We start from the raw sequence: 13,166 nt of genomic DNA on the forward strand, positions 1-13,166 counted from the left end.
ACTGAAGGAGTATAAATGCAGATTGAAGAATCACATTCTTCACTTTATTTCCTCCATGAATTTTTCTTTGTGTGGAATGGGTGTTCTTTCACAATATGATGAACATGGAAATATGTATTGTATAATAACACATGTACAACCTGTATCATAGAAAAAGTAAAAGAGAAGGTGAAACTTGAGCAGTCATGAAGGAAAGAAGGGATTCTAAGAGGTTCATTTAATGTTCATTTATTGAAAAAAAATTACATTAATACTTATTGTACAAGAACACTATCCACATTCAGAAGAAGATCTGTGGGAGTAGAAACACAGAAGAAAAACAACTGCTTGATCACATGTGTCAATGGTGATATGATTGGGGTTATAAATTGTAACTGATCACCCTAGTGTAAATATCAATAATATGGAAATAGGTCTTGATTAATGACACATGTAAAACCCAGTGGAATTGTGCCTTGACTTTGGGAGGGGGTTGGGGGAAGGAGAGGAAAAGAACATGATTTTTGTAATCCTGGAAAAATACACTAAATTAATTAAATAAAATTAAAAAAATTTTAAATTTAATTTAAATTAAAAAATTAAAAAAGATATTTATTATACAGTATGTGTATACATAAATATAGATACACATTTTATACATACTTTTACATGCATTCATATGTACATATACACAAGGATGTGATTGCATAGCTGTATGCATACCTATTGGTACATGCACATATGCATATCTACTTCTATATGCTGGTTGTATTCATATATTTCATATATGAGTATAAGTTCATACTGAGTATAAACATACATATACATGCATATGTACACTTGCCTGTGTTTCCCAACATGATCCACAAGCAGTCATGAGAAATATAGAGATTCCTTCTGAATACTGTATTCAGAAGATAATGAAGTTATATCAATAGTTACCCTGTAGTTCGCTGAACCAATAAAATCAAAAGATAATCCTGTATCATTTAAAGGTAAATTTATCTAAACGCTTTGGAGACAGAGATTAGGATATTGTTCCTGACATATTCCACTCCATTGTGATACGATCCTAAGGACCTTTTACCACTTTAAGGATATTAGAGATTTTATTGGTCAACTGGCCTTCAGAATTCAAGAAGCCTGACATAAAAAAAAAAACAAAAAACAATAAAAGAACAGAAAGATTACAATCCAAAGTGGAAACAAAACAAATCAAACAATATAAGTGCCCTTAAGGACTTCTGAGAGAGTTTCAGGAAGCCCTAAATCTTCAGTCCAAACTAGCTGATTTGCCTGGTGGCTGATGGCAAATGTTTGCAAGTTCCAGTTCATCTTTTCAATTTAAAATGTGACAAGCCAGTGCAGCTTATTATTACCACCTGCCACTTAGAGTTTCCTTTAGAAATACAAAGACATCCAATTCCACCAAGGAGAAAGTAACCTTAATCCAAATAAATTTGTCCTTTTCTAATGAGGGGGAAAATCATGTATTTAAATCCCTCAATATTCAATTCTTTCTGGTGGCTTTAAAGGTAAACTGAATTCTGAGTAAATCTCTTAGTAGATCTTAGGTGACACTTAAATTATCAGGCCAGAAGATCTAGGTACTCAAATTGTGCTCCAAAACTTCATTTTACCTCAATTTTCTTCAAAGTTTGCTTCTTAAGGACATAGATCATACTCATAAAAGTCTCTTCTTACTAGAGGATCACAGGCAGTTAGCTTTTTAATTTCCCAGGAGTGAAGGGCTCCACATAATAATCAAAAACATCTCTAAAGATATATCAAACATCACTAGAAGCATGAAGGTTGGTCCTGGTTTATCTGTTTCTTCAGTGCCAATTTCCCACTAAAATGAACTCATTATTTTCCAGTTTTGCAACACTTTCAATTTTTCTGGGCCCGTCCTGACTCTAACTCATGCCTGGTATTTTAATTTTGACATTAGAACAATTTGAGACACTCCTATGTCATTCAACAAATAATAACAGATTCACTTTGCCATAGTAAGAAAAACATTGTCAGCAAGGATAGGCATTAAACACAGACACCTCAACTTGATTAAATAGAGTGAAGATCCCTTGAGTTAAATGCCCATTATCATTTATAACCAATTATTTTAGCGTGCCTTCATGGCTGGTTTACATTTTTCAGGTAAATGCCTTTAGTCCCCTGAGTCAACCATGTCACAAGAATGGTCTAAATACCTTTCCAGGAAAAACAAACAAACAAAAACTAGACTAACCTAGGTAAAGGGAGGAATTAGGACATTACTCCTACCGTAGATACAGAACAGCCAGCACAAATGCATGGGAAGTGGGGTGTCTTGTTTGAGGAACAGCAAGAAGGCCAATATGGTTATAATATGGAATGAGTAATAATTGAAGAACTTTGAATGCCAAAATGAGGAGATTTGATTTTCTCTTGAAGGCAATAGGGTGCCAATGAACTTAATTAAGTAGGCTAATGACATGGTCTGACCTATACTTTATAAAGTCACTTTGGGCCATTACATAGGGAATGGATTTGAATAGGGGAGACACTTAAGGCAGCAAAACCAATTAAGAGTCTCTGTCTATAGTCTCTATACTTTAAGTAAGAGATCCTGATAGCATTAGCCATGCAGATGACTATTTGAGTAGAGAAAAAGCGTTTGATGGAATTGGTTTTATGAAGGACTTTTAGCTCTGAGTTATTACCTTTATTTTTTCTAACCTTTTGAAATCCAGTCCTTTAAAATATTGAATACTTCAGACTACAGATAATTTTCATCTTCTCTATTAAGAGCTAAATAATTCTAAAACGGAGGTATCCTCTCAAAGTTACTATTATTCCTATTATAGGAACTCTCTCTTGGACAGAAAGAATACCAAAAGAATTCACTTCTAGCCTCTTTACTTAAAAAAAATGATGATAATAGTATCATAGCTACATTGATTCATATAGAGATTTGAGGTCTAGGAGTTAAACGGTCACTTGAAGTCCTCCATCTCTAGCTGGGTTTGTTTTCTTATTCCAGATTTCTCATCTACTTCCACATTGATCTTTGTAAGGGCTGACCAACCAAAGGACTCATCCCCCCAAAGGCTCTTGATCCATGACCTAATCCCACCCAGGGTTCCCCAACTGTTCCGAAGAAGATAAACAGAAATAGACATCAAGAGCTGACACAATCTCAAGGAGCTAACCCTGCCCAGTGTTCCAATAAGATATCCTATTATGCAACTCAGACCTACCCTATATAATCCTCCTCCCCCCTTCGTTCAGGGTTCCATCTGCCTTGGAGGCTGTGGGACCCAAGCTCGAGCTTGCAATAAAGCAGTACCTCTTACTTTTACATTATCTGCTGTGCCTTCTAATTTGGGAAACCAGAACTGAGTCAAACATTTGGGGACTTGTCTGGGATTTCCTGACTGGACCACACACAGATAGAGGTACTGTTTTGGAGGACCAAAGGGTCAGAGAACATGTGGATGATGTGTGACTGATGGGGAACCAATCACGGGATTAAGGCATACGACTAGTCCCACCAGCTCCGGGGATTTTACAGAGAGGACCTATTGTTAAGTCCAAACCAATTTGGTTCTGCCTGTTTCTGAGTGTGGACCGGTCTAATACGCATTTCTCAGACTTCATGAGACGTTGAGCTGGAACAGCCGGGAAGCATTTGGTTATTGAGAAAAAGTGAAAGTGAATTGACCCTTTCAACCATCTGAGTGGAAAAGACTCACTTTGAGGGGTTGGAGGCCCTTCACCCAGAGTCCTGGGGACCTGGAATAGAGACTGGATCTCTGCAGCAGAGGTTAGAGTCCTCTGAGGCCTTGGGGCCTGAAAGGTAGCACAAGGCAGATGCTCCAAGGGATTTCTAAGAGCAGAAATCAAGATATTCACTCTTTGGGAACTTAGGGGGAGGATGCATTAGATTGTCCTCTGGAAATATTGTAGGGAGTAGTTTTAGTGCCTTCATGTCATTACTGTCCAGTCCTGTTCACATTATTGGTTGTGCTTTTGTCTTATTGTTGGTATTATTATTTTTATTCGGCCCTTGATTTCTTGGCCTTTTGATTCAGAAAACATGGGGCAGACAGAGTCTACCCCACTGGCCCTTATTCTCTCCCACTTCCAAATTTTCAAGGCCCACACTCACAATCTCTCTTTGCAAGTCAAAAGAGGGAAGTTAGTGACCTTCTGTGACTCCGAGTGGCCCACTTTCAACCTCGGGTGGGCTAAGGGCAGTACCCTCCACCAAGACATTATTTCTAAAGTCCGGACCAAATTCCTTGACCAGGGCCCAGAGGGCCATCCTGATCCAAGTCCCTTATATTCTTACTTGGCAAGATCTAGTCTTGGAACCCCCTTTTTGACTGCAGCCAATTTGGCCAAACCCCCTCCCCAATATTCTCCCTTGTACCCTCCCTTAAACCCAGAGGGGGTCAGGCGGAGGCAGATGAAGCTACCCCACCACTGGCTCACTGCACTTGTGGTCAGGGCCAGATCCCCTCACTCGAACCTGGACCCCTGTCTTCCATCACAGCTCTTCCTGTCTATACTGTGGGCCCCCTTGTCCCCGGAGGACCATGGGTCCACCAATATTGGCCCTTCTCCTCCAGTGACATATATAATTGGGAGACCCAGAATCCTTCTTTCTCTGACCAACCTCAGAAACTTATTGATCTCATTGAATCCATTCTTTTCACCCACAATCCCACTTGGGATGATTGCCAGCAGTTATTGCAGGTTCTTTTTACGACTGAGGAGAGGGAGCAAATACTACTGGAAGTCAGAAAAAATGTCCCTGCTGTGGATGGTCTCTCTATTGCCCAGCCCAATCTCATCAAAGATGCTTTCCTGCTGTCACATCCTGATTGGGACTTTGACCAACCCGAAGGTAGGGAGCATCTCCGTGTCTATCGCCAGACTAATGGCCAGTCTCCAAGCTGCAGCCCGTAAGCCCACCAATTTGGCGAAAGTAAGTTTAGTCAGACAGGGACCCAATGAAATCCCAGCGGCATTCCTAGAGTGCCTCCATGAGGCTTTTCATTTATACACCCCTATGGACCCTCAGGCTGATACCAGTAAGGTGGCTGTGCTGTTGGCATTCATCAAACAGGCAGCCCCAGATATCGGGAAGAAGCTCCAAAATGTAGACAACTTTGTCAACCAATCTATTAGTGAACTCCCAAAAGTGGCCAAATAGGTATACAACATCTAAGAGACCCCTGAGGAAAAAGCTGAAAGGTTGAGTAAGGAGGATCCGGAGAGATCTGACAGGTTGCGCCTTGAGGACCACCGTCAGGATAGAAAATGTCAGAGGGAAATGGCTAAGACACTAGCAGCCAGCATTGTAGCCCCTCCAACCCCTGGACCCACCATGGAGCCATCCCCCGCTTTGACAACAAAGGAGGCCAATGGCCAACCCTTACAGATAGGCCGGCCTCCACTCAATGCTTCTATTGCAAAGAAGAGGGTCATTGGAAGCATAACTGACCCTATCTGTGTCCCCCAAGATGTCAGTTGGGGGAAAGTGGCCAGCCCCCTAGGAACCACTCTGTGAAGACGTTGTTAGTCACTGGTGATAGTGACTGATGGGGACAGGACTCGCACCTCTGCCCCAAGTCCTGGGTAACAGCAAAGATAGAGGGGAAATCTGTGAACTTTCTGGTGGACACTGGCTCTGAGTTTTCTGTCCTGAAAACACCTGTGAGTAAGATATCCAAAAAGACAAGCTGGGTGCAAGGGGCGACAGGCACTTGCCAATACAACTAGACCACCACTTGGACAGTGAATTTAGGTACCCATCAAGTCACACAGTCCTTCCTGGTTATCCCCGAGAGTCCAGCCCCATTTCTCGGCTGTGACATACTTCATAAAGTAGGGGCCCACATTTACTTCCAGGACACAGAGATATGTGTCACAGACAAAGAAGGGGCCCCACCTACAGGTTCTTACACTGTCCCTTCAGGATGAATATCACCTCCATACCCCCTCCTCTTCCTGCCGTTGTACCCAACCATGTGCACCCCTGCATGGACAAGGTCTTTGGGGTCTGGACTGAAACTGCGGGGGTAGGGTTGGCTGTCTACCAACCCTCCATCATTGTAACCCTCAAGCCTAGCATCACCCCAGGCCACGTCAAGCAATACCCAATATCTCTGGAGGCCCGAAGGAGCATAACTCTCCATATCGACAGACTAAAAACAGCTAGAATCTTAATCCCCTGTCACTCTCCATGGAATACCCCACTCCTGCTGGTCTGATAGCCTAGGGGTAAGGACTATAGGTCTGTCCAGGACTTACGAGAAGTCAACATCGGGTAGAAGATATACACCCCACAGTTCCCAACCCATATACTCTCTTAAATACCTTAACACCTGATCTTGACTGGTATACTACTCTGGACTTAAAAGATGCTTTCACTTAGCCAGCCCCTATTTGCTTTTGAATGGTATGATGAGGACACTCAGGCACGTGGACAAAGTTACCACAAGGATTTAAGAACAGCCCAACCATTTTCAGGAAAGCCCTGGTGGTGGATGTGGGAGATTTTCGCATCAACTACCCCCAAGTTATGCTTCTACAATATGTGGACGACCTCCTCCTTGCTGTCTCATCATGAGGTGTGTGTGAGTCCTCCACTCTGTCTCTCCTGATCACCCTGAACGAACTTGGCTACAAGGTTAGTGGAAAGAAGGTGTCTACTGTTCAGCAAGAGGTCACATACTGACAGCCTCTATGCCTTTGCCACCCTGCATGTGCACACACCCATATACCGGGAACACAGAGATCTCACCTCAGGTGGGAAGCCTATCAGTAACCTAAAAGAAATACAGGAACTCCTATCAGCGGTATGGAAGCCTAAAGCCATGGCCATAGTCCATACACCTGGTCACCAGAAGGGAGAATCCCTTGAAGCTCGCAGAAATCAGGCTGCAGACCAAGTGGCTCGCAAAACTCTGGTATCTGCACCTTTCTTAATCCTTCCAGCCATCATACCACCACCACCTGAAGGGGAGCCTCAATACACCAAAGAAGATCGAGCCTGGATTGAGAAGCACCAAGGATGCCCCAATGAACCCTGGTATCGGGATCAGGAAGGGCACCTTCTACTGCCCCAAGCCCTAGGCCAACTTCTTTCCACCCACCTACATCACCTATCCCATCTGGGAGAAAAGAAACTCACCCATTTACTGGATAAAGGAAAGCTTCGCTTCAAGGGGCATAGTAGTTTTCCTCAGCAATTAGTGACCTCATTCCAAGCCTGACAACTCATGAAAATGGCTAAGCTGGGCAATAATAATGGATATAGTGTTAGGGGTCAGCGACCCTGTCAGAACTGGGAAGTAGATTTTACTGAAATCAAGCCAGGTAAATTTGGCGTCAAGTACCTCCTCATCCTAGTGGATACCTTCTCAGGCTGGCTGGAAGCATTCCCCACCAAATCTGAAACAGCTCTAGTAGTAGCCAAGAAACTCCTTGAGGAAATTATCCCTAGGTTTGGGTTCCCTGAGACATTAGGGTCCGACAATTGACCAGCCTTTGTAAGCAAGGTGTCTTGAGGGGTTGCCACAGCTTTGGGGATCAATTAGAAGCTACACTGTAAGTATAACCCCCAAAGTTCCAGCCAGGTAGAGAGGATGAATAGGACAATTAAGGAGACCTTATCTAAATTGGTCCAAGAGACTGGTGTGGACTGGGTGACCCTCTTTCCCTTGGTCTTGTTCCGTGCCCTCCCTCCCATCCCCCAAACCCTTGAGGACACCAATAATCCAGCTGAGTTGAAGCTCATGTTGTTGGGGTCAGCCAACACTCAATGACATATTTGGCCTCGAGTTAAGAAAACCTTCCGACTGGAGCCTCACTGTCTGCATGAGTACAATCTGGGGGATTGGGTTTGGGTAAAGAGACACAAGAAGGGATCCCTGCAGCCCAATGGAAAAAGATCCTCATGTTGTTTTGTTCATTACCCCTTCTGCCCTTAAAGTCAATGGCATTGGACCTTGGGTCCACCACTCCCATGTCCGAAAAGCAGAACCTCCCAACCTACAATCCTCAGACCAGTGGTGAGTCATGCATCATTCGACAAACCCTCTGAAGCTTTGTTTGACCCAGCATCATGAACCCCCTTTTGTTCCTGCTTCTGCTCCTTCAGCTAATGATCTCAAGTAACTGCTATCAGCCACATGGCAGCTTCTTCTCCCATCAACCCTGGCAATGGACGCTATCTCGATGGGAGGACTCTTGTATCCTGAGTACCTACCTCGGTGCCCGAGGGTCCACATTTAGCATATACCCCTGTGACCTTATTCCATGGGAACCCTATGCTCCCGACAGGGAGAACTCCCCTCCCCAAAGACCCCAGAGAAACCTTTCCCCTGTTTATGTTTGCCAATCCTCCAACCCTGGAAAACCCTACAACAATTCTCCAGGACATTATTACTGTGCCTATTGGGGATATGAAACCATGGCGAACCATTGGACACCTCCCACTGCTGATAAATTCCTTGGCCTACAGAGGGTAGATAAATCAGGAGGGACACAATGTACCCCCCTCCCAGGTACCCCAAGTCTGTCCTTTTTAAGTACAGAGATCGGTATTGTTCTAGGTTAAACCTTACTGTTCTCAGCCCCCAGGACGAAGGATGGTTGATGGGTTGCACCTGGGGTATCCTTTATTGAGAGGATGGCCCTGACTGGGGAGGGTTGCTCCTGATAAAAAAAAGTCCCCAGCTCCCGTCCAGAACTCCATAGTCCCCAATAGAGCTCTAAATTCCCAGCGGACAACTGTCCAGAAACCCATAGGCACCAATAGAACTCTAAACCCATAGCAGACCCCTCTGGATCCTGTCAAACTTCCACCCCACCCCCTCAGGCTCCCCATCAAATCCTCCCTCCTACCTACCAACTCCTTCCAACTCCTCCTTTCCACCTACACCCTCAACCCTTGTCCTGATCCAAGACCCGGACCCCTTATGGCCCCTGTTACAGGCCTCCTACCTCTCACTGAACCGATCCTTCTCCAATCTCACTGAGAGTTGCTGGCTCTGTCTAGATTCTAGACCCCTGTACTATGATGCTACAGCACTAAATACTTCCTACAATACCCCCAAGTGTGACTGGGGTGACAGGAAAACAGGCCTCACTTTGCAGTCCATCTCAGGGTCTGGTCACTTTATAGGGAACATCTCCAAACCACTAGCCCAGCTATGTAATAGAATCTCCACAAGTACAGACAAATTCTATATTCCCCCTCAAGGAGCAAGGTGGCTATGCTCCACCTCTGGACTAACATCTTGAATAGCCCTGAGCACCCTGTCCTCCATGGATGAAATGTATCTCCTTGTCACTTTCCTACTGTAAAATGGAGATTTGAACCCCAGACTTCAATCCCCAGAAGTCCTTGGTATTTCCCAGAATTCCCTATAAATCCACCTGGGCGAAATCACAATGAGTATTTAACTGGCCTACCTCTCCCTCTTCTATGCTCTCTCTCTCTTTGCTCTGCCATTTGCAAGATGTAGTAAGTTTTGAATGGGCTAATCAGCCCTAGGCACATGGTTTTCTTATTTTGTATTTTCTTTATTCCTGGATTTCTAATAATCTTTAATAAACCTCATAAAATATAACATTTGTATTACTAGAGACTAATTTAATCTTTACACTACCCCTCATTCTCTTCCACCCTGCGGGACCTTTACCACTACCGGGAAGCTCGGTCCCCAACACATATCAGGACTAAACGGGAACCTGCCACGGCCATCACCCTCACAACCATTTTTGGCCTGGTGGGTGTAAGAACAGGAATAGCCTCCCTGGCACTTCACCATCAAGGCCTTTCAGCCCTCTGAGCTGCAGTAAATGAGGACTTAGCCAGAATAGAGACCTCCATCACCCACCTTGAAAGATCCATTACCTCTCTGTCTGAAGTAGCCCTCCAGGATCCCAGAGGCCTGAACCTCCTTTTTCTCCAACAGGGAGGCCTCTGTGCAGCCCTTGGGGAAGAATTCTGCTTCTATTCTGATCACACAGGAGTCATGCGAGAATCCATGACCAAACTCAGAGAAAACCTCACTACCAGAGGATGGGAGTGAGAGTCCCAGGAGGGGTGGTTTGAGCACATTTTCTACCAATCCCCTTGGCTCATGACCCTTATTTCCACCCTATTAGGTCCCCTCCTCATTCTTCTTCTCCTTCTAACCTTTGGCCCCTGTATTATCAACTGCTTAGTAGCTTTTGTAAAAGATCATATTAGCATTGCACAGCTCATGGTCCTAAGGCAACAGTATTAACCCCTTTCTAATTGCTCAGATACTCCCTATGATGATGCTAACACCCATGTTTGGGAAAGATTTCTCAAAGGGCCATTAAAAGAAGTGGGGATTGTAAGGCCTGAACAACCGAAGGACTCATCCCCCCAAAGGCTCTTGATCCATGACCTAATCCCACCCAGGGTTCCCCAACTGTTCCGAAGATAAACAGAAATAGACATCACGAGCCGACACTTAACCTCAAGGACCCAAGGCTGCCCAGTGTTCCGATAAGATATCCTGTTATTCAACTGAGACCTACCCTATATAATCCTCCTCCCCCCTTCATTCAAGGTTCCATCTGCCTTGGAGGCTGTGGGACCCAAGCTCGAGCTTGCAATAAAGCAGTACCTCTTGCCTTTACATTATCTGATTTGCCTTCTAATTTGGGAAATTAGAACCAGGTCGAACAATCTTAAAATATTTTACACTGGGCTTTCCCCCCTCTGTTCCTTAATCTACTAACATGAATCTATACGTAATAGTCTACCTCCCTTTTAGTCAATTCTATATGTTTTTTAAATTGTATCTTCCATATTCAAATTACAGTTCTGAATTCCAGTCCACTTTGCCCTAAAGTCTCTAATTCTTCAGTACTTGAAACATTTACATATAGATATCCAATGTCATGGTACTTTTTGCCTATTTTCTTTTTGTATATTGTTTTTTAAAAATAATTAACAGTTTTCTATTAAATTTTGAGTATCAGGTTTTTATTTAAATTTAAATTTTGAATTCCAGATGATACTTTCACTGTCTCCTACTCTTCCTCAACTCAATAAGAAGGAAAATAATATGATAATAATTATATAGAATAAATCATTTAAACATTTTTTTCATATTAGCCAGATCACAAAAAGAAATCAATACAAAGTTAAAAAAAATGAAAATCATACTTCAGTTTGCATTTAGAGTTCATCAGTCCTCCCTCTGCAAGTGGACAGTATTCTTTCATCATGAATCTTTTGGAATTGCTTGAATCACTTTATTAATCAATATAGCCAAGTCTTTCCCAGTTGATAATCGCCACAATATTGCTATTACCATGCACAATCATGTCCCAGTTCTTCTTACTTCATTTTGCACCAGTTCATATAGATGTTGCCAGGTGTTTTGTTTTGTTTTTTCCCTGAAACAACTCACCTGATCATTTCTTATAGCACAATAATACTATATCACAATCGCACATAGCATAACTTGTTGAATTATTCCCTCAATTTCCAATATTTTGCCACCATGGAAAGAACTATTGATATTTTTACACATAAAGAGATCCTTTCCATTTTTTCTTGATCTATTTGGGATGTAGACCTAGCAGTGGTGCTGCTGGATCAAAAAGCATACACAATTTTATAGCCTTTTGTGCATAGTTCTAGATTGTTCCTCAAAGTTCCAACTAGTTCATAACTTCACCAACAGTTCATTAATGTACCTATTTTCACTCATTCTCACCAGTATGTAAGTTTTCATAGGTGTGAAATGGTACCTCACAGTTGTAGTAATATGCCTTTCTCTAATCAGTAGTGATTCAGAGCATTATTTTTTCCATATTACTATACAAAGCTCTGATTTATTCTTCTGGAAACTGTCCTTTAAGCATTTATCAATTGGAAAATGGCTCTTCCTTCTTCTTTTATCCCTTCCAAGACATAGATAGCTAAGATGATATAAATCACACATGCGTTATCATTATTAGTCTCTAGTAATAAAAATATTATATTTTATGAGGTTTATTAAGGACTATTAGAATTCAAGGAATAAAGAAAATGCAAAAATAAGAAACCACGTGCCCATGGCTGATTAGCCAATTCAGAATACGTACATTTAGCTTACTTACATCACTGCAATGGGAGAGCAGAGCATAGAAGAGAGCATTACTTCCAGTTTAAATACTAATTGTGATCTCGCCCAGGTGGAGACTCATGTGAGATTATAGGGAATTCTGGAAAATACCAAGGACTTCTGGGGACTGAAGTCTAGGCTTCAAATCTCCATTTTTACATCATATGATACATATTTCCATTTTCATCATGTGAAAGAAGACACACATTGCTCTTACTACAGAAAAATTCAAAGAGGAAATAAAATGTAGAAAGATATGCATCAATCTGTATTTAGATCGTCAGTTCCTTCTATGGTGGTGAATAGTCTCTTTCATGAGCCTTTAGAGTTTTCCTGGAGCCTTACAATTGCATACAATACATTGCTCAATACAGTTAATGTGTATGAAGTAACTTTTAACAGAATGGAATTTCTCTGAACACCCCTTTAGTTAGATCTATTTTTACTGTCTGATATCCTGGTTGCCATCACCCCCAACCCTATTCATGTCAGCTTAAGTACATTAGATTCTGCTCTAGCCCTTCATTTCAAATTTGTGTGTCTCCTGCCCAAATGTGTTTCTTGTTCAGAGAATAGATTTTGGTTTCCACTCAATTCTGTTATCCTCCTCCATTCTGTAGGCTTGCTCATCCCATTCTTACTCACAGTTAATTCTGCATTTCTTTCCATCTCATTTTCCTGTTTATCCTCTCTTTTTATCCTGTCCCTCCAAAAACATCTGTCTTGCTTTCAAACACTGCCTTCTGAATTGTGTCCTTCCCCTTAAGTTCTTCTCCTTACTCATATCTTATCCTATTTCCTTCTAGTCTCCCTATTGGTTAAGATAGACTTCTGTACCTAACCAAATTTATATGTGTGTGTTCTTCCCTTTTTGAACCAATTATGAAGAAAGGTTCACACATTGCTCACTCTCCCTTGCCCCATTTTTCCTTCTACTAAGAAAGCTCTTCCTTGTTTCTCTCTTTTATATGAGAAAATTCGTCCTTTTCTATTTCTCGCTTCCCCCATCTCCCAGGACATCCTGGTTTCTAACCCCTA

The sequence above is a fragment of the Monodelphis domestica genome, chromosome 8, assembly GCF_027887165.1.
Source record: "Monodelphis domestica isolate mMonDom1 chromosome 8, mMonDom1.pri, whole genome shotgun sequence".
NCBI classification, from domain to species: domain Eukaryota; kingdom Metazoa; phylum Chordata; class Mammalia; order Didelphimorphia; family Didelphidae; genus Monodelphis; species Monodelphis domestica.